The sequence below is a fragment of the Leopardus geoffroyi genome, chromosome D1 (assembly GCF_018350155.1).
Source record: "Leopardus geoffroyi isolate Oge1 chromosome D1, O.geoffroyi_Oge1_pat1.0, whole genome shotgun sequence".
Taxonomy (NCBI): domain Eukaryota; kingdom Metazoa; phylum Chordata; class Mammalia; order Carnivora; family Felidae; genus Leopardus; species Leopardus geoffroyi.
In genome coordinates, this window is record NC_059329.1 from 60,582,283 (window position 1) to 60,603,262 (window position 20,980).

General features: G+C 39.6%; 1 long non-coding RNA gene and 1 pseudogene across 1 annotated transcript in view; one reads left to right on the forward strand and one right to left on the reverse strand.

Annotated features, from left to right (window-relative positions):
• The window catches only part of LOC123601244, a 24,191-nt gene continuing 3,211 nt past the window's right edge, over positions 1–20,980 (forward strand). Inside the window, exons 1-2 of the long non-coding RNA XR_006714027.1 lie at positions 1–30; positions 1,944–1,947. This is a non-coding gene — a long non-coding RNA (uncharacterized LOC123601244). The remainder of the gene's footprint in view (positions 31–1,943; positions 1,948–20,980) is intronic.
• On the reverse strand, positions 10,886–11,207 carry LOC123601243 (annotated as a pseudogene).

Sequence of the window (20,980 nt, forward strand, 5' to 3'; positions counted from 1 at the left end):
GGGGCGCCTGGGTGGCGCAGTCGGTTAAGCGTCCGACTTCAGCCAGGTCACGATCTCGCGGTCCGTGAGTTCGAGCCCCGCGTCGGGCTCTGGGCTGATGGCTCAGAGCCTAGAGCCTGTTTCCGATTCTGTGTCTCCCTCTCTCTCTGCCCCTCCCCCGTTCATGCTCTGTCTTTCTCTGTCCCAAAAATAAATAAACGTTGAAAAAAAAAAAATTTAAACGTCTGGTAGAATTCCCCAGGGAAGCCATCTGGTCCTGGACTTTTATATGTTGGGAGATTTTTGGTAACTGATTCAATTTCTTTGCTGGTTATGGGTCTGTTCAAGTTTTCTATTTCTTCCTGTTTGAGTTTTGGAGGTGTGTGGGTGTTTAGGAATTTGTCCATTTCTTCCAGGTTGTGCAATTTGTTGGCATATACTTTTCATAGTATTTCCTAATAATTGCTTGTATTTCTGAGGGATTGGTTGTAATAATTACATTTTCATTCATGATTTTATCTATTTGGGTCATCTCCCTTTTCTTTTTGAGAAGCTTGGCTAGAAGTTTATCAATTTTGTTTATTTTTTCAAAAAACCAAGTTTGGTTTCGTTGATCTGCTCTACAGTTTTTTTTTTTTTTAGATTCTCTATTGTTTATTTCTGCTCTGATCTTTATGATTTCTCTTTTTCTGCTGGGTTTGGGGTGTCTTTGCTATTCTGCTTCTATTTCCTTTAGGTGTGCTGTTAGATTTTGTATTTGGGATTTTTCTTCTTTCTTGAGATAGGCCTGGATTACAATGTGTTTTCCTCTCAGGACTGCCTTCGCTGCATCCCAAAGCGTTTGGATTGTTGTATTTTCATTTCATTTGTTTCCATATTTTTTTTAACTTCTTCTCTAATTGCCTGGTTGACCCATTCATTCTTTAGTAGGGTGTTCTTTAGCCTCCATGCTTTTGGAGGTTTTCCAGACTTTTCCTCTGGTTCATTTCAATTTTCATAGCATTGTGGTCTGAAAATGTGCATGGTATGATCTCAATTCTTGTATACTTATGAAGGGCTGTTTTGTGACCCAGTATGTGATCTATCTTGGAGAATGTTCTGTGTGTACTGGAGAAGAAAAGTATATTCTGTTGCTTTGGGATGCAGAGTTCTAAATATATCTGTCAAGTCCATCTGATCCAATGTATCATTCAGGGGCCTTGTTTCTTTATTGATCCCCTGTCTAGATGATCTATCCATTGTTGTAAGGTTGGTATTAAAGTCCCCTGCAATTACCACATTCTTATCAATAAGGTTGCTTATGTTTGTGAGTAATTGTTTTATATATTTGGGGGCTCCGGTATTCTGTGCATATAGACATTTATAATTGTTAGCTCTTCCTGATGGATAGACCCTGTAATTATTATATAATGCCCTTCTTCATCTCTTGTTACAGCCTTTAATTTAAAGTCTAGTTTGTCTGATATAAGTATGGCTACTCCAGCTTTCTTTGGACTTCCAGTAGCATGATAGATAGTTCTCCATCCCCTCACTTTCAATCTGAAGGTGTCCTCAGGTCTAAAATGAGTCTCCTGTAGATAACAAATAGATGGGTCTTGTTTTTTTATCCATTCTGATACCCTATGTCTTTTGGTTGGAGCATTTAGTCCATTTACATTCAGTGTTATAGAAAGATATGGGTTAGAGTCATTGTGATATCTGTAGGTTTCATGCTTGTAGTGATGTCTCTGGTACTTTGTGGTCCTTGCAACATTTCATTCACAGAATTGCCCTTAGGATCCCTTTTAGGGCTGGTTTAGTGGTGATGAATTCCTTCAGTTTTTTTTTGGGAACACCTTTATCTCTCATTCTATTCTAAATGACAGACTTGCTGGATAACGGATTCTCGGCTGCATATTTTTTCTGTTTATCACATTGAAGATTTCCTGGCATTCCTTTCTCGCCTGCCAAGTTTCAATAGAGAGATCCGTCTCTAGTCTTATCGGTCTCCCTTTATATGTTAGAGCGTGTTTATCCCTAGCTGCTTTCAGAATTTTCTCTTTATCCTTGTATTTTGCCAGTTTCACTATGATATGTCATGCAGGAGATCGATTCAAGTTACGTCTAAAGGGAGTTCTCTGTGCCTCTTGGATTTCAATGTCTTTTTCCTTCCCCAGATCAGGGAAGTTCTCAGCTATGATTTGTTGAAGTACACCTTCAGCCCCTTTCTCTCTCTCTTTCTCCTCTGGAATCCCTATTATACGGATATTGTTGTGTGTCATTGCATCACTTAGTTCTCTAATTTTCCTCTCATACTCCTGGCTTTTTTATCTCTCTTTTGTCAGCTTCCTCTTTTGCCATAATTTTATCTTCTAATTCACCTATTCTCTCCTCTGCCTCTTCAATCCAAGCTGTGGTCGCCTCTATTTTATTTTGCACCTCATTTATAGCATTTTTTAGCTCCTCCTGTTTCTTAGTCCCTTGATCTCTGTAGCAATAGATACTCTGCTGTCCTCTATACTTTTTTCAAGCCCAGCGATTAATTTCATGACTATTATTTTAAATTCATGTTCTGTTATATTGCTTAAATTGTTTTTGATCAATTCGTTAGCTGTTGCTACTTCCTGGAGTTTCTTTTGAGGAGAATTCTTCCCTTTCATCATTTTGGATAGTCCCTGGAGTTGTGTGGAACTGCAGGGCTCTTCCTCTGTGCTGTCTGGAGTAACTTGTGTTGGTGGGCTGGGCCACAGTCAGAGCTGATGTCTGCTCCCAGCCCACTGCTGGGGCCACAGTCAGACTGGTATGTACCTTATCTTCCCCTCTCCCGGGGGCAGGACTCAGTGTGGAATGGTGTGGCCCCTGTCTGGGCTACTTGCACACTGCCAGGCTTGTGGTGCTGCTTTGATGGGATCTGGTGTATTAGCTGGGGTGGATCTACAAGGTGCACAGGGGTGGGAGGGGTAGGCTTAGCTTGCTTTGCTGTGGGTGGTCCCCCGTGGGAGGGGCCCTGCAGCACCAGGAGGGAGAGGCAGACCTGTCGGAGGAATGGATCCACAGAAGCACAGCGTTGGGTGTTTGTGCGGTGCAAGCAAGTTCGGTGACGAGAATTGATTCCCTTTGGGATTTCAGCTGGGGGATGGGAGAGGGAGATGGTTCTGGCCAGCACCTTTCTTCCCCCTGCTGTGCTGAGCTCTGTCTTCCGGGGCTCAACACCTCTCTCTCTTGGTGTCCTCTTGCTCTCCTGCTCTCTGAGCAGAGGTGTTGACTCTTAACACTCTAGATGTTAAGTCCTGCTGGGTGTCAGAACTCACGGAGTCCAGCCCCTCTGCTTTTGCAAGCCAGACTCGGGGGTTCTGCCTTGCTGGGCAGGCCGGCCCTTAACCGCCCCGGCTCCCTCCCGCTAGTCCGTGTAGCGCGCACCACCTCTCTGCCCTTCCTACTCTCTTCTGTGGGCCTCTTGTCTATGCTTGGCTCCGGAGAGCCTGATCCACTAGTCTTCTGGTGGTTTTCTGGGTTATTTAGGCAGATGTGGGTGGAATCTAAGTGATCAGCAGGACGCGGTGAGCCCAGTGTCCTCCTACGCCACCATCTTCCTCCCATCCCCATCACCATTCCAGTTTTATTGCTAAGCAAAATAAGTCAGAGAAAGACAAACATATATATGATTTCACTCATATGTGGAATTTAAGAAATAAAACAGATGGACATGGGGAAAGGAAGGCAAAACCAAGTAAAAACAGAGAGGAAAGCACACCATAAGAGACTCTTTTAAAAATTTTTTAAAAATGTTTTTAATTTATTTTTGAAGGAGAGAGAGAGACAGAGAATGAGTGGGGGAGGAACAGAGAGAGAGGGAGACACAGAATTCGAAGCAGGCTCCAGGCTTTGTTCTGTCAGCACAGAGCCTTATGTGGGACTCGAACTCACGAACTGTGAGATCATGACCTGATCATGAAGTCAGATGCTCAACTGAGTGAACCACCCAGGCACCCCTTTTTAAAATTTAATGTTTTTAATTTTATTTTTGAAGGAGAGAGAGCACACCATAAGAGACTCTTAAATACAGAGAACAAACTGAGGATTGCTGGAGGGAAGTGGGGTGGGGGGTTGGACTAAATGGGTGATGGGTATTAAGGAGTGCACTTATTGGGCTGAGCACTGGGTGTTATATGTAAGTGACAAATCACTGGGTTCTACTCCTGAAGTCAATATGTCACTTTTGTTAAGTAACTTGAATTTAATTTAATAAATATTAAAAAATTATGTGGGGGAAGAAATGAAAAAAAAATAGTCACCATTCTTCTCAAGCTCTTCACCCAGACTGCCATCTCTGCTGCTGGCAGCTAATTTGACATTGCTCCTTTCACACAGGAAACGGAGACTCTCAGGTGTGCCTTCTCTAAGGTTCTTGCCCAACCCATCTGCTCTCTTACCCACTTCCACTCCAACATCCACATCATGCCAGGGAGACCATTAATGGCACTTAGCGCTTCATGTCAGCCCCCTCTCCACCTTCTAACCACTTCCTTGTTGGCTGCCCATCACTTATGGAAAAAAAGTCTCAATGGCATAGCATGGAACCCAAGATTCTTTAAGATGTTTTTCATTTAGTTTTTTTTAAATTTTTTATTTGAATTCCAGTTAACATAGTGTCGTATTAGCTTCAGGTGTATAATATTCAGCTACTCCATACATTACCCTGTGCTCATCATGACAAGTGCTCTCCTTAATCCCCATCACTTATTTAACCCATTCCCTCACCCACTGTTGCCTCTGGTAACCATCAGTTTGTTCTCTATAGTTAAGAGTCTGTTTCTTGATTTGTCCCTCCCTCCCTCTCTCTCTTTTTGTGCCTTGCTTGTATGTTTTACTTATAAAAAGCAAATATAAAATTCCACACATGAGTGAAATTGTATGGTATTTATCTTTCTCTGACTGACTTTTCTTAGCATTATAGTCTCTAGTTCCTTCTTTGTTGTTACAAACAGCAAGATTGCATTCTTTTTATGGCTGAGTAATATTCCATTATACACACACACACACACACACACACACACACCTATATATATATATACATATATATATGTATGTATCTCACATCTTTATCCCCTCATCAATCAGTGAACAGTTGGCCTGCTTCCATATCTTGGCTATTATAAATAATGCTGCTATAAATAAGGGTGCATGTATCCCTTTGAATTAGTGTTTTATTTTCTTTGGGTAGATACCCAGTAATATGACTGCTGGATCATAGGGTAGTTCTATTTTTAACTTTTTGAAGAATCTCCATACTGTTTTCCATACTGGCTGCACCAGTTTGCATTCCCACCAACAGTGCAAGAGGGTTCTTTCTCTACACATCCTTGCCAAAACTTGTTGTTTCTTGTGTTGTTGATTTTAGCCATTATGACAGGTGTGAGGTAATATCTCATTATGGTTTTGATTTGTATTTCCCTGATGATAAGTGATGATAAACATTTTTTCATGTGTCTGTTGGAGAAATGTCTTCTTTGTAGAAATGTCTATTTATATTTTCTGTCCATTTTTTAATTGTTTTTTTTTTGAGTATTGAGATTTATTAATTCTTTATATATTTTGGATACTAGCCTTTTATCTGATATATCATTTGCAAATATCTTCTCCCATTCTGTAGGCTGCCTTTTAGTTTTGTTGATTGTTTCCTTTGCTGTGCAGAAGTTTTTATTTTGATGAAGTCCCAAGAGTTTATTTTTGCTTTTGTTTCCCTTGCCTCAGGAGACATATTTGGATAAAATTACTATGGTGGATGTCAGAGAAATTACTGCCTGTGCTCTCGTCTAAGATTTTTATGGCTTCAGGTCTCACATTTAGGTCTTTAATCCATTTTTAACTTATTTTTGTGTATAGTATAAGAAAGTGGTCCAGTTTCATTCTCTTGCATGTAGCTGACCAGTTTTCCCAACACTATTTGTTGAAGACTGTCTTATTCCCATTGGATACCCTTTCCTGCTTTCTCAAAGATTAATTGGCTATATAGTTGTGGGTTCTGGGTTTTCTATTCTATTCCATTGATCTGTGTGTCTATTTTTGTGCCAGTACCATACTGCTTTGATTACTAGAGCTTTGTAATATAACTTGAAGCCTGGAATTGTGATGCCTCTAGCTTTTCTTTTCTTTTTTAAGATTACCTTGGCTATTCAGAGTCTTCTGTGGTTCCATACAAATTTCAGAATTGTACTATATCTGTGAAAAATGCTATTGGTATTTTGATAGGGATTTCATTAAATGTGTAGATTGCTTTGGGCAGTATAGACATTAAAAATTTTTTTTAATGTTTATTTTTGAGAGAGAGAGAGAGTGTGTGTGAGCAGGGGAGGGGTAGAGAGAGAGGGAGACAGAATCCAAAGCAGGCTCCAGGCTCCAAGCTGTCAGCATGATGTAGGACTCAAATCCATGCATGGTGAGATCATGACCTGAGCTGAAGTTTGATGCTTAACTGACTGAGCCATCCAGGTGCCCTGGGCAATATAGACGTTTTAACAATATTTGTTCTTCTAATCCATGAGCATGGGATGTCTTTCCATTTCTTCGTGTCATCTTCAGTTTCTTTGGTGAATGTTTTATAGTTTTCAGAGTGTGGATCATTCACCCTTTAGTTAGGTTTATTCCTAGGTATCTCATTATTTTGGGTATAATTATAATGGGATTCTTTTTTAAAAATATTTCTTTCTGCCACTTCATTATTGGTGTATAGAAATGCAACATATTTCTGAGATTGATTTTGTATTTTGCAACCTTACCCAATTTGTTTTTCAGTTCTTGCAGTTTTCTTTTTGGTGGAGTCTTTCAGGTGTTCTGTATAGAGTATCATCTCTTGTAGAACTACTTGTAGTGTCATCTACAAGTAGTGAACGTTTTACTTCTTTATTGATTTGTACGCCTTTTATTTCTTTTTGCTTTCTGATTGCTGTGGCTAGGACTTCTAGTACTATGTTTAATAGACTGGACATTCTTGCCTTGTTCCCGACAGGGGAAAAGTTCTCAGTTTTTCCCTATTGAGGATGATGTTAGCTGTGGGATTTTCATATATGGCCTTTATTATGTTGACTTGTGTCCTCTCTAAGCCTACTTTGTTGAGGATTTTTATCATGAATGGATATTGCACTTTGTCAGATGCTTCCTCCGTATCTGTTGAAATGATCATATGGTTCTTATCCTTTCTCTTATTGATATAGTGTATCACATTGATTTGTGAATATTGAACCACTCTTGCAACACAGGAATAAATACCACTTGATCATGGTGAATGATGTTTTAAATGTATTGTTGAATTAGGTTTGCCCAGTATTTAAAAATTTTTTTTTTAAATGTTTGTTTATTTTTGAGACAGAGAGAGACAGAGCATGAACAGAGGAGGGGCAGAGAGAGAGGGAGACACAGAATCTGAAATGGGCTCCAGGCTCTGAGCTGTCAGCACAGAGCCTGACGTGGGGCTCGAACTCACAGACCGTGAGATCACGACCTGAGCCGAAGTCGGACGCTCAACCGACCGAGCCACCCAGGCTCCCCTAAAATTTTTTTTTTAATGTTTACTTATTTTTGAGAGAAAGAGAGACAGAGCACAAGTTGGGGAGAAGCAGAGAGGGAGAGGGAGACAGAATCTGAAGCAGGCTTCAGGCTCTGAACTGTCAGCACAGAGCCCAACGTGGGGCTTGAACGCACTCACTGCGAGATCATGACCTGAACCAAAGTCAGACGCTTAACCGACTGAGCCATGTAAGTGCCTTAGTTTGCCAGTATTTTGTTGAAGATTTTTGCATCTATGTTTATCAGAGATGTTGGCCTGTAATTCTCTTTTTCAGTGGAGTCTTTGGTATCAGGGTAATGCTGGCCTCATAGATTAAATTTGGAAGTGTTCCTTCCTCTTCTATTTTTTGGAAAATTTTGAGAAGAATAGCATTAACTCTTTATGTGTTTGGTAGAATTCACCTGTGAAGCCATCTGGTCCTGGACTTTTGTTTGTTGGGAGGTTTTTGATTACTGATTCAAGTTTTTTACTGGTTATTGGTCTGTTCTGATTTTCTATTTCTTCCTGTTTCCATTTATTCATTGTTTTTCTAGGTTGTCCAATTTGTTGGCATACAGTTTTTCATAATATTCTCATAATTGTATTTCTGTGATGTTGATTGTTATTTCTCCTCTCTCACTTGTGATTTTATTTATTTTAGTCTTTTCTCTTTTTTTTTTCTTGATAAGTTTGGCCAGAGGTTTATTAAATCTATTGATTTTTTTTTTTTTTCCAAAGAACCAGCTTCTGGTTTCATTGATCTGTTCTATTTTTTTTTTAGTTTGTATATCATTTATTTTCGCTTTACCCTTATTATTTTCTTACTTCTGTTGGGTTTAGTTTTTGTTTTTATTTTTCTAGCTCCTTTAGGTGTAAGGTTAGGTTGTTTATTTGAGATTTTTTTTGCTTCTTGAAGTGGACCTATATTGCTATAAACTTCTGTCTTAGAACCACTTTTGCTACATCCTAAAGGTTTTGGACCATCATATTTTCATTTTCACTTTTTTCCATGTACTTTTGAACTTTTTTATTTCCTGGTTGACCCATTCATTGTTTAGTAGCATGTTATTTAACCTGTATATATTTGTGCTCTTTCCAGAATTTTTCTTGTGGTTGACTTCTAGTTTCATAGTACTGTGGTCAAAAAATATGCATGGTATGACTTTGATCTTAAATTTATTGAAGCTTGTTTTTTGGGCTAATATGTGATCTCTTCTTGGGAATGTTCTATGTTCACTTAAAAAAATGTGTACTCTTCTGTTTTAGGATGGACTGTTCTGAATATATATGTTTCATCCATCTGTTCCTGTGTGTCACTTAAAGCCATTTTTTCCTTGTTGATGTTCTGTTTACATGATCTGTCCATTGATGTTTGGGGTATTAAAGTCCCCTACTATTACTGTAATATTATCAATTAGTTACTTTGTTTTTTGTTATTAACTGGTTTATGTATTTGAGTGTTCCCATTCTGGGTGCATAAATATTTACAATTGTTCTATCTTCTTGTAGGATTGTCCCTTTATTATCATATAGCATCATCCTTTGTCTCTTATTATAGTCTTTGTTTTAAAGTCCCTTTTGTCCAATATAAGTATTGCTACTCTGTTTTTCTTTGTCATCCATTTGAATGAAAGATATTTCTTCATCCCCTCACTGTCAATCTGGACATGTCTTTAGGTCTAAAATGAGTCTCTTATAGGCAGCATATAGATGGGCCTTGTTTTTTTAATTCATTCTGTCACCCTATGTCTTTTTATTAGAGCGTTTAGTCCATTTATATTCAAAGTAATTATTGATATATATGTATTTATTGTCATTTTATTAGTTGTTTTATGGTTGTTTCTGAAGATCTTCTCTGATCCTTATCTTTCTCTCTTCATGGTTTGCTGATTTTCTTTACTGATATATTCTTTCGCTTTCTTTATTCTTTCTCTTTATTCTTTGCGTATTTATTAGTGGTTTTTGATTTGTGATTACCATTAGGTTTGTATATAATGTCTTCTGCATATAGAGTTTATGTTAAGTTAATGGCCATTTAAGTTTGAACTCACTCTTTTTTTTCTGGAAAAGGATATTTTTAAATTCATATAACTGCAGGTAGGGAAACCAGATTAGAGAGGAGGGTCCAGACTGGGACAAATAATGACTACCCCCCACCTCGCCCCAGCAGAACAGGGGAGGAGGTGTCCCCTATACCTCAACAGTCAATACAGGCCCCCTCTCACTCTGCTGCAGCATCCTAGGGACAGGGTGCCACCCTCCCTGGGCCTGGGGTGGTTGGTAACACAGTCTGCTTTGCCCCAGGCCCCTTCTCCTAAGAGCATCTTGGAGAAGGGGAATGTGGGCAGAATGGGAGAAGGCAATGAGGAGGAACATTTGATGCTGGTCATAGAAACAATGACTGACGTCCAAAAATGGAAACATTGAACAAAAACAGTGCAACATTCCAAAGGTAGTTTGTGAACAGAGGAAAAATGGAAGCAGAACCATCAGGGGTAGGGAGGAGCAGAAGGGGGGGTGGGCAAGGCTAGTTCTTTGTTATTAGTGTTCCATGTGAGGAAATAGGAAACTGAGGCCTGGGGTGGAAATGGATGGATTTGAACAGTGGCTTAACCCCACTGTAGGTGGCTGCCACAAGGAACATGGGTCTCCTGGACTTCACCTGGAGAAAGGATGACTGCATTTCATCACTGCAGTAGATTTCAGGGTGGGAGTGAGGTGCACTGGATCTCATTTAGAGAGGGTAAAGGGCTCAATCCCTTCCTACCTTTTCTTCCTGTGCCCCAAAGGGGGCTGTCCAACCTAGAGGAAGGACTAGGCAAGGTGGGGAGAAAAGTGGATGTGAGCTGCACCTCGTGAAGTAAAGGCTGGTTGGGGGCATGAGCACCCCTCTACATTGGCCATACCAGCTTCTGCTAGTGCTGTGGAATGGGGCATATTACAATGAGATGGGGCTGGGCCCCTTTTAAGGCCAGGGGAGCCATCCCAGGCTCCTTAGTGGTAAGCTAGAGGGAAGAATGGGGAAGCAGAAGGGACCCCCCCCCCCAAGCCAAGAGTCTAGTCAGCAATGTCTGTATCACTGAGCATGGGGACACAGCAGAGGCAGGGTGAGGCAAGGTGCAAAGTCAGCTTCGTCTGGCAGGGCAAATGTGTGCATGGGTGAGAGGGGTTGCTAGAAACCGAGACCAAAAGAAACGGCTCCTCACTCAGTTCTGGGGCCCTGCAGCAGCTAATGTGCTGTGTAGTATGGTGGTGAGAACACAGGTGGGTGGCAGTGATGGGTAGGTTTGGGAGAGGGGTGGGGGCAATGGAAGTGGAGTGGAGCTGTCCAGTCCCAGAAGGAAACTGCTTCTTGGTGATGGAGTAGGTGGTATGGTGTAGTTACTGCTTTTCCTATGAGGACTCCCAGGAAATGCCCTTTTCTTCTACCTTCTCCAGTTTCTTTGGCTCTGCCCCTTGATTTCCTCCTGGGAGTTGTAGTTTTCTGCATCTTGACAGCACCCTTGTTGTTTTTCCCCTTTGGTTGGCCCTGAGGTTGCTTAGGTGCTGGCACCTCACTGGGTTCCTTCTGACTAGCTACCAGCACCGACACAGGACTCATTGGAGGCTGCTTGCCCAGTCTGCCCCACCCCTGCTTCTCAGTACCATTCTTCTCATGCTTGAAGGCCAAGGGCTGGCTGGACTTTGAGTTCAACTCCCTCATCTTCCCTTCTCTCCAGAACAGGTAAGGGAGCAGTGGCTGGGATGCATGAGCTTCACTGCCAGCCTATGTACATTCTCCAGACTGCTAGGAGTGATGGTGCTGGGCACTGAGGAACTGGCCTGGCTCACTGTGGCTGCCACCAGTAGCAAATGCAGATGCCTTCTGGGGGCTGTGCCAGCACCAGATACAGCTCAGGCTTGGAGTCCCAATTGGAGGCAGTTAGAACCCGTTCTTTAATCCTCTCCTCCCCATGTTTTAGGTATATGTTGTCATATTTTATATCCTTTTATTTTGTGAGTTCTTTGACTGATTTTTTTAATAGGTCTCTTCTTTCCTCCCCAAAAGTGGTCTTTTTAATGGTCTCTCCTTTCCACTCAAAGAGTCCCCTTTAATATTTCTTGCAGTGCTGGTTTAGTACTAGGTCACAAACTCCTTTAGTTTTTGTTCATCTGGGAAACTCTTTATCTCTCTATTATGAATGATAGCTTTGCTGGATAGAGTATTCTTGGCTGCAGATTTTTCCTATTCAGCACTTAGAATATATCATGCAACTCTATTCTGGTTTGCCAAATTTCTGCTGAAAAATCCCCTGCTAGCTTTATGGGTTTTTGCTTGTAAGCTACCGTTTTCTTTTGTCTTACTGCTTTTAAGATTTTTCTGTATCACTATATTTTGCCAGTTTAATTAAAATATGTCTTGGTGTGGATCTGCTTTTGTTGACTTTGATGGGAGCTCACTGGCCTCTGGGATCTGGATATCTATTTCCTTCCCCAGGTTAGGGAAGTTCAGCTAATAAATTTTCTCCCCCCCCCCCCCCCCACTTTCTCTCTCTTCTTCTAGGACTCCTATAATTCGAATGTTATTATATCTGATGGAGTCACTGAGTTCCCTAAGTCTGTTCTCATTTTGATAATTATTTTTCCTCTATTTTGTTCATCTTGATTACTTTCCATTACTCTGTCTTCTTGGTCACTAATTCATTCCTATGCTTCTTCCATCTTGCTGTTCATTCCATCAAGCATGTTTCTGATCTGGTTTATTGCATCCTTTATCTCTGCTATTCCTTATCTCTGTGTTAATGGTCTCACTCATGTCTTCTACTCTTTTCTCAAGTCCAGTGAGTATTCTTAAGATCAGCACTTTAAATTCTCTGTGAGGCATGTTATCTATTCCACTTAGAACTCTGGCTGAGGACTTATCCTGTTCTTTCATCTGGGATAAAATTTAAAATTTTCTGTCTTCTCATTTTGTATAAGTCTCTGTACCTGTTTCTCTGTGTTAGGAAAGTCAGCTATGTACTTTGTTCTTGAGTGTAATGGTCTTATGAAGAAGAAGTCCTGTAGTGCCTTACAGTATAGTGTCCCTGATTCCCTAGAGTCTGGCACTTCTGGAGTGTGCTCTCTTGTCTGGCTGCTTTATCCTTTAGGCCAGTCATCTGCAGAGGCTCTCTTTGCCTATTGTGGGGAGTATTTGGGCCCTGGCCTAAATGTGGTGCATTAACTAGGTGTGTTCTTATCTGTTTCTGAAATGAGGCTTGTTGCCACTGCCACAGGAACCAAGGCTCTGCAAAACTCCCTTGTTGGGAGACATGGTGTGAGCAGAGACTTGTGCAGGACTTCTGGGGGAGGTAGTCCACCATGCTGAGACTGAGGCTAGCGTAATTGGGAGGGGTATTTCTGCTGGAGTGGTGGGGCTTGGTGTAAGAAAGTTAGGTAGCAAGTGGCCCTGTGCTTATGCTGAAGGGCAGGGGAGGGAAATGGCACTGGCTAGTTCCTTTGTTCTTGGAGGAGTCTACCTGGGATTGCTGTCTCTCTGGGAAGTGCTCCAAGATGAGCAAATAACCTCCCCACTGTGTGCCCCAGGTACTCTTCATATCTCTGTTTCCATGCTGTATGTCTGCAAGATGTTTGCCTGCCTCCTCTCCGAGAGCAGCCCCAATGCCCTCCAAGCTCTCCCCGAGCCAAACATAGTGACCTTTAAAACTCCAGGCTTTCAGCCCCACTGGTTGCGGGAATTCATAAAATTTGTTGCCTCTTGCTTTCCAAGCCAATTGCTATGGGGATTTATTTTCCCTGTGCACTCCCCTCAGTGCTAGTCTGTCTCTTGCCTTTTCTCTGTGACTGCAGCTCCATTCCTGCTGCAATGGCCACAATCTATTTCTCTCCCAAACCATGTTCCGCACTTCCTACCTTTCTTCAGTGTCACCTCTTCTACACCTTTAGTTGTAGAGTTTGTTCTGCCAATCTTCAGGTTGATTTCTGTGGTATTTAGGATGATTTGTTAGTTATCTAGTTGTGTTCATGGGAAGAGGTATGTCTAGGGTCCTCCTACTCCACCACCATATTCCAAACTTATTGACTCCTTAAGAATTTTTTTAAAGCTTTTTATTTTGAGATGTTTGTAGATGCACATGCAGTATTAAGATTTAATATAGAGATCCCATGTACTCTTCAACCATTTCCTCAAATGGTAATATCTGGCAAAATAATAGTACAGTATCAAAATACAGATATCGGCATTGCTACAGTGAAGATACAGAACACTTCCAGAGACACAAGGATCCCTCATGTTGTCCTTTTATAGCCCCATCCACTTTTTTTCCTCCCATCTCCCTTTTAATCGCTGGAAATTACTAATGTGTTCTTTATCTCCATAATTTTGTGAATTCAAGAATATTATATAATTGAAATCATACAGTATGTAATCTTTTGGGATTTTTTTCCCCACTGCATCATTCTCTGGAGATTTATCCAGATAATTTAATGCATTAAGAGTTCATTCCTTTTAAATGCTGAGTAGTATTACAGAGCAGGGCTGTACCACAGTTTGTTTAATCATTCTTCTATTGAAGAACATCTGTGTTTCCAGTTTTTGGCCATTATGAATAAAGTTGCTATAAACATTTATGTGCAAGCTTTTGGTGAACATAACTCTTCATTTCTCTGGGATAAATGCCCAGGAATACAAATGTTCAGGCATATGTTACTTGCATGTTTACTATTTTTAGAGATTGCCCAATTGTTTTCCAGAGTGGCTGGCTATACCCTTTTACATTTCAACCAGCAATCCAGTTTCCCCACATCCTTGCCAGTATTTGATATTTTCACCTCTTTTTAAAGAAACTAGCCATTCTGCTAGATATATAGTGATATTTCACTGGGTTTTAATATTTATTTTCTACTGGCAAATAACTGAACTTTTCATGTTTTTTTTTTTTTTTTTTTTTTGCATCTGGTTCTTTTTCCATGAAATGTCTTTTCATGTCTTTTGCTTATTTCTACTTAGATTTTTTTTCTAGTTAAATTTTCAGAGTTCTTTATATATTCTAGATTCTAGGGCTTTGTTAGATATATCATTTGCAAATATATTCTCTCACTCTGGAGGTTTTTTTTTTTTCATGCTCTTAACTGAGTCCTTGACACAGAAGCAGTTTTTAATTTTAATGAGTCCTAATTTATCAGTTTTTCCTTTAAGGACTCATGTTTTTGGTGACAAGACTAAGAACACTTTGCCCTAAATCCTGAAGATTTACTCCTAAGTTTTTCTAAAAGTTTTAGATTTATGCTTACATTATTATTATTATTATTATTATTATTATTATTATTTTACATTTAAGTCAGTGGTCATTTTTGAGTTAAAGTATGTATTGAGGTACAATTAACAAATAAAATTATAATATATTTAAATAAATTAAAATAAATAAATATAAATTTATAAATATATTTGTATTTATATGATGATTTGGTATCTGTATACACTGTGAAAGGATTCCCACCACTGAATTAATCAACACATCTGTTATTTTACATGTTTTCTTTTCTTTCTTTCTTTCTTTCTTTCTTTCTTTCTTTCTTTCTTTCTTTCTTCTTGCTGAGAACATTTAAGTTCTGCTCTCTTAGCAAATTTTAATTATCCAATATAGTATTACCAACTTTAGTCACCATGTTATACTTAGATCCTCAAAATTTATTTTTGTAACTGAAAATTTATACTCTTACCAACTTTCTCTATTTCCCCATCCACAGCCTCTGGCAATAACCATTCTACTCTCTATGAGTTTGACTTTTTTTTCTTCATTACACATATAAGTGATATAAGTGGTACTATACAGTATTTGTCTTTGCCTGGCATGTTTTGTGTAGCATAATGCCTTTTAGTTTCCTCCATCTTGTTGCAAATGGCAAGATTTCCTTCTTTTTTAAGGCTGAATAATGTTTCATACCTTTTCTTGTTTCCATATCTTGGCTGTAGTGAATAATACTGCAATGAATATGAGAGTTCACATATGTTCTTGAGATAATGATTTCATTTCCTTTGCATGTATATCCAGACAGACATGGGATTGCTGCATCACATATGGTAGTTCTATTTTTGTAATGCCCCCAATTTTGAATCGAGAGACCACCAAGGAGCCAATACTGGTGCAAACGCACGAGGGTTTATTTGCAAGCTCGAGCTTGGGCCCAAGTATACCCAACACAGCGGAGCAGGGACTTGGACCCTAGGTTAAGAGGTGTAGCAGTTTTATAGGGGCCAGTGACCAATGAGATTGTAACACACACAGAAAGTCGCATAGTCATGTCAGTCCACACGCAGGTGGCCAATTGAATTACAATTTACCCTATAGTAACTGTTTGAACTAGCCTATCACTCTGGTCAGAATTGGCGCGCAAGTTTGGCGGGCAAAAGGCGGGGTTTAAGAATTGGTGTGCAGGTTTGGTGGGCAAAAGGCAGGGTTTACATTCTTTGGCGGTTAGGGGTTCCGCATTCCTATATGAGCCGGTTTCCAGTAAGGGTGTGCTCAGCGGCTTGACTAGGGTGGGGGAGTGTCTTAAGCAATAAGTAGGTCATGTGGGGTTATACATGAGATGGTGGGTATAGCACAAAATGGAGTTAGTCTTGCTCTGCTTGTCCAGGGGTAGGGGATTTTTGTTAACTTCCTTGGGTCCCACATTTTTAATTTATTGAGTAACCTCCATGCTGTTTTTCATAGTGACTGTACCAATTTATATTCCCACCAAAAATGCACAAGTTTTACTTTTTCTCCACATTCTTGTCAACACTTGTTATCTCTTGTCTTTGGATAATATATGACAACCCCTATAAAATCCACTATTGTTTTTTTGTTTTTGTTTTTGTTTTTGTATTCCTTTCATCTTTTATAGGTCCTGGAACATTGTAACTGATTCTTGAATGCTTAACATTGAATGATATTAAAAAATGGACTTTAGGCATGAATTTTGGCATGGCCTGGGAGAATTGGTGATGATAATCATTGGAAAGAATCTTAGATATGTGATGCTGCTAATCTCTGGTCATAAATGTGGATTGAGAGTAAATCTTTTCTTTTAATAAAAGAAAAGTTTGGGGAAATCTCTGTCCCCAGAAACAAATTTATGTTCAGTCGTCATTTCTTGTCAATCTAGTTTGGTGCAAATGATTTGCTGCTCAGAGATGGGGACTAAATGAAATTACTGGGGGATGGAAACTATCCTACTTACCAGACAACCTCAGACTCTGACTCTCAAGGGCAATTGGCTACCTAAACAAGTGCCCTCCACTGACCAGGCCAACATAAACATGACTGGGAACAGGGCAGTGTTTTTATGATCCTTGGTCCCTGGAGACCCCTTTTCACTGGGAAAGATACTCTCATTTCAGTGAGCACTTGCCTGAAACCCAGAGGCCTCTCACGGCAGGGGCTGCCTATGATCACCTCTCTAAGTTGACTCAGCTCTGCAAGCACCCAGAGGGCCTCCTCCTGGAAGCCCTTCCAGATCAATGGGAACCAGAAGTCAAACACTCTCCCAGGACTGTGGCCCATGTGAACAAGGAATAAGCAATGGCCATAACTATCCCTTTAGTTTGCCACATTCTAGAATGCAATCACATTTTCCTGGGACAGCTTTGAACAATATGACCTTCTGTTGGTTTTCTTCCTTTTGTACATAAGATTAGTCATATCAATCCTATTTGAATCCCAGTTGAATCTTACTTCTCCCTTCTACCACACTTAGTCCTGGTGAGAGAGAGAGAGAGAGAGAAGCGCATTTCTTAAACTCCAAGCTTCCAGGCTAATGTAGCTACATGACTGTTTACAAAAAATCTGTGGCTTGCTTGCCACAGACAGAAACCACATTTCTATCCCTTCAATATCCCTGTGAGTCAGGGATTATCACCCACTGCCCTCTCCATGGTAATGATAATAATGAGTATTTATTGAGTTCAAACTATGTACTAAATACTGTGCTAAGCATTATATGTGGATCATTGCACATAATTCTCACTAAAACCCTGAGGGGTAGATAGTGTTATTATCCCTAAGAACAGATGAGGCAAACAAGGCTCACAGAGGGTGAATTGACTTGATGAGCCACAAAACTGCTCTTTCTATTGGATTGAGCTTCCTTTTAGGGAACTTGTGAATATTTTCTAGGGTGGAAAATCCCTGCCATTGAGAGCAGTTTTGAGTTTTGAAAGAGTCTTAATTGGCAGAATTAGGGGTTGGTGATAGAATTGATAAATACTACCTTTGGGCAAATAGCAGGTGTGGCCTCAGGGAAGGGGCTTGGCTGTCTTATGTGAATCAGAAGGCAGTTTCCAGGAGTCCCTGCAGGGTTTCAGTCTTACAGGCCCTTTGGAATTGTTTAAGACTTCTCAATGTTCAGAGCACATTATATTTAGAATGGGATGGGATTCAGAGATTATCTAATTTAATCACCTTGTTTTATAGAGTTAATTCAGAGAGATTATGTGAATTAGACAAGGTCACCCACCTGGAGGCAGAATAGGAACTATACCTCTGAGCTCATAAATCCCATCCTAGAGCTCTTTCCTTCCCTTAATACAAGAGATTAAATATCATCCTTATTGGTTACTTTTATAAAAGGGTATTTTCTTTAACCCAGTATATCCAAAATACAATCATTTCAACATGTTCTTGATAAAAAATTGATAATGCTAATGAAAAATTTGCCTTTTTTCTTTGGTGACCATTTATTGTGGTGAAAGAAACATAACACAAAATGTACCACTTTAGCAGTTTTTTAAGTGTGCAATTTAGTGGCATTAAATTAGTTGCACATTGTTGTGCAACTATCACCACTATCTATTTCTAGAACTTTCTCATCAGTACAAATTGAAACTCTGTTCTCATTAAATAACACCTCATCATCCGTTCCCCCAGCCCCTGGTAACCTCTATTCTACTTTCTGTGTCTATAAATTTGTCTATTCTACATATTCATGTAAGTGGAATCAAACAGTATTTGTCCTCTTGAGTGTAGCTTGTTTTACTTAGCATAATGCTCTCAGGGTTTATCTATATTGTCATATGTATCTAAATTTTATTCCTTTTATGGCTGAATAATATTCTATTGTATGTATATACCACCTTTTGTTTATTCATCTGTTAATGAACACTTAGGTTGTTTCCACTTTTTTGGCTACTGTGAATATAGTGTTGCTATGAATATTGGCAAACAAGTCTCTGGACTACTTTTGTTTGTTTTTTATTTATTTAAACAATTCTTTTAACATTTATTTATTTTGAGAGAGAGAGAGCAAGCGTGAGTGGGGGAGGGTCAGAGAGAGAGAGAGAGACAGAGACAGAGACAGAGAATATGAAGCAGGCTCTGCACTGTGAGCACTGAGCCTGATATGGGGCTCAAACTCACGATCTTGAGACTGTGACCTGAGCCAAAATCAGGAGTTGGCTGCTTAACAGAATGAGCCACCCAGGTGCCCCAGTCTTTGGACTATTTTTAAAAAATGAAAATGTTATTTCACTTAGCATAAGTTAGTAAAAGAAAGACAAATACCATATGACTTCACTCATACATAGAATTTAAGAAAATAAACGAGCAAAGACAGAGAGAGAGAGTGAGAGAGGCAAACCAAGAAACAGACTCCTAACTATAGAGAACAAACTGATGGTTACCAGAATTGAGGTGGGTGGGGGGATGGGTGAAATAGGTGATGGGGATTAAGGAGTGTACTTGTTGCGATAAGCACTGGGTGTTGTATGAAAATGTTAAATCACTATATTGTACACCTGAAACCAATATTACACTGTATTTTAACTAACTGGAATTTAAATTAAAACTTACAAAAAATAAAAGCAGTGTTTAAAAGAAAAAAAATGAAAATCTTAGGGCAAAGGGAAGGGTCGGGGAGATGGCAATAGAATATGAGTAAGTTGGGCTGCAGTGGAATACCATGAGAGATTTAAAAGCAAAAGATACATACTTTATTAAATTGTCAATATGGCCATGCTCTTAGGCATATGGAACTAGGTGGGAGGGTATGATTTGAGGTTCAGTAATACACAGGAAGATAGAAGAGGATGGAGGTTGTGGAGAGAGACATAATGAGGTTCAGTCTCATTAAATGAGTCTCCTGTCCTCATTATTTAGGGTGAGTCCCAATACCTGAATCTCTACTTTTACAGAGAATGGGCATCTCTTTGTTTCTTTAGGGAAGTCACTCATTTCTTCCATTCTAGTTCTTTCTCTCAGTCCTAGTCTATCTGTGTTGATTAGCTGTGTGACTTTGGAGGCCACTTGACTGCCTCTGAGCAGGGAATCACAATTGGATGATCACAGATACATATACTAGGAGGACCCTTTCTCCAGAGGAGAGGTTAAGTGTCTGATGTTTCCTTCTCCTAAGGAAGCTCTAAGGATATTGGAGTCTCCCCCTTGGTTTATCCACCGAAATCTCCCACCCAACATTTATTCAGTGAAGCTACTAAGAGACCCAATGATTGTAGTCACGTTTCAGCTTCTCATCAGATCTGATTTCAACCATAAAATGGAAATATCCCACCTTGAGAAAAGATGCATTCAGCATCTTCACAGTTGTACAAACAATACCTGTGGTAGACTAGGAAAGTAGACTAGAGAATCTCCTGCATCTTCAAATCTGAGTTTATAGGATTCTAGAAATATCAAAACAGTAGGCATAACACTTAGCAAAATTTAAAATAAAATTTTATTGTCTTATACTTAAGTTAAAACCCACACATATGAAATGTTTAAAAGATACAGGATATACTGACAAAAGGGAGATATGGGTGAGAAGATGTAATCTATAAGTAGACAAAAATACTCTCCCTTAATCTGGAAAGAAACAGACTGTAGAACCTGAAAGGTGACTATAAATCATGAAGAGCAATCTGGATTTGTTGCTCATGAGGGCAGGGTTATCTCTCAACACAAAGTCACTCATCTTAGAAGACACACAGCAGAGAGAAAACAGGATTTGCACAGGCTGAAGAAATAAATGGAATATATTAAACAGGAAGCAATATAATGTGGAAATTAAGTAACTATATTTGGTTATCAAACTCAATTTCAAATTTTGGCACAGCACCCACAAACTATGACTTAGTTATCTTGTTAATGAAAGGCTCATTTCTCTCACTTGTAATGGGGGACAAAAATGGTACCTACCCCCCAAAATTGTTGTGAAGATCAGATAAAATCTCTAAAGCAGTTAGTATAGTGCCTAGAACATGGTAAGCACTTAAGACATGTTCATTAGCATTATTGTGTAGGGCTTAGATAAATTTTCAGATATTGCATAGTAAACCAACAATGAGGTCTTTGACAAGCTTAGGTTTGTGTAAATTATCAGTTTCATTTTCTTCATTTTGAAAGTTATACATGTCATTTAAACAAGACATCCATAATAAATAAATTTAGAAAGTCAAAACTAAAATGAGTCACTAATTTGAGCACATTTCCTTGAAGGCATAGATTGCTTTTCAAGTTA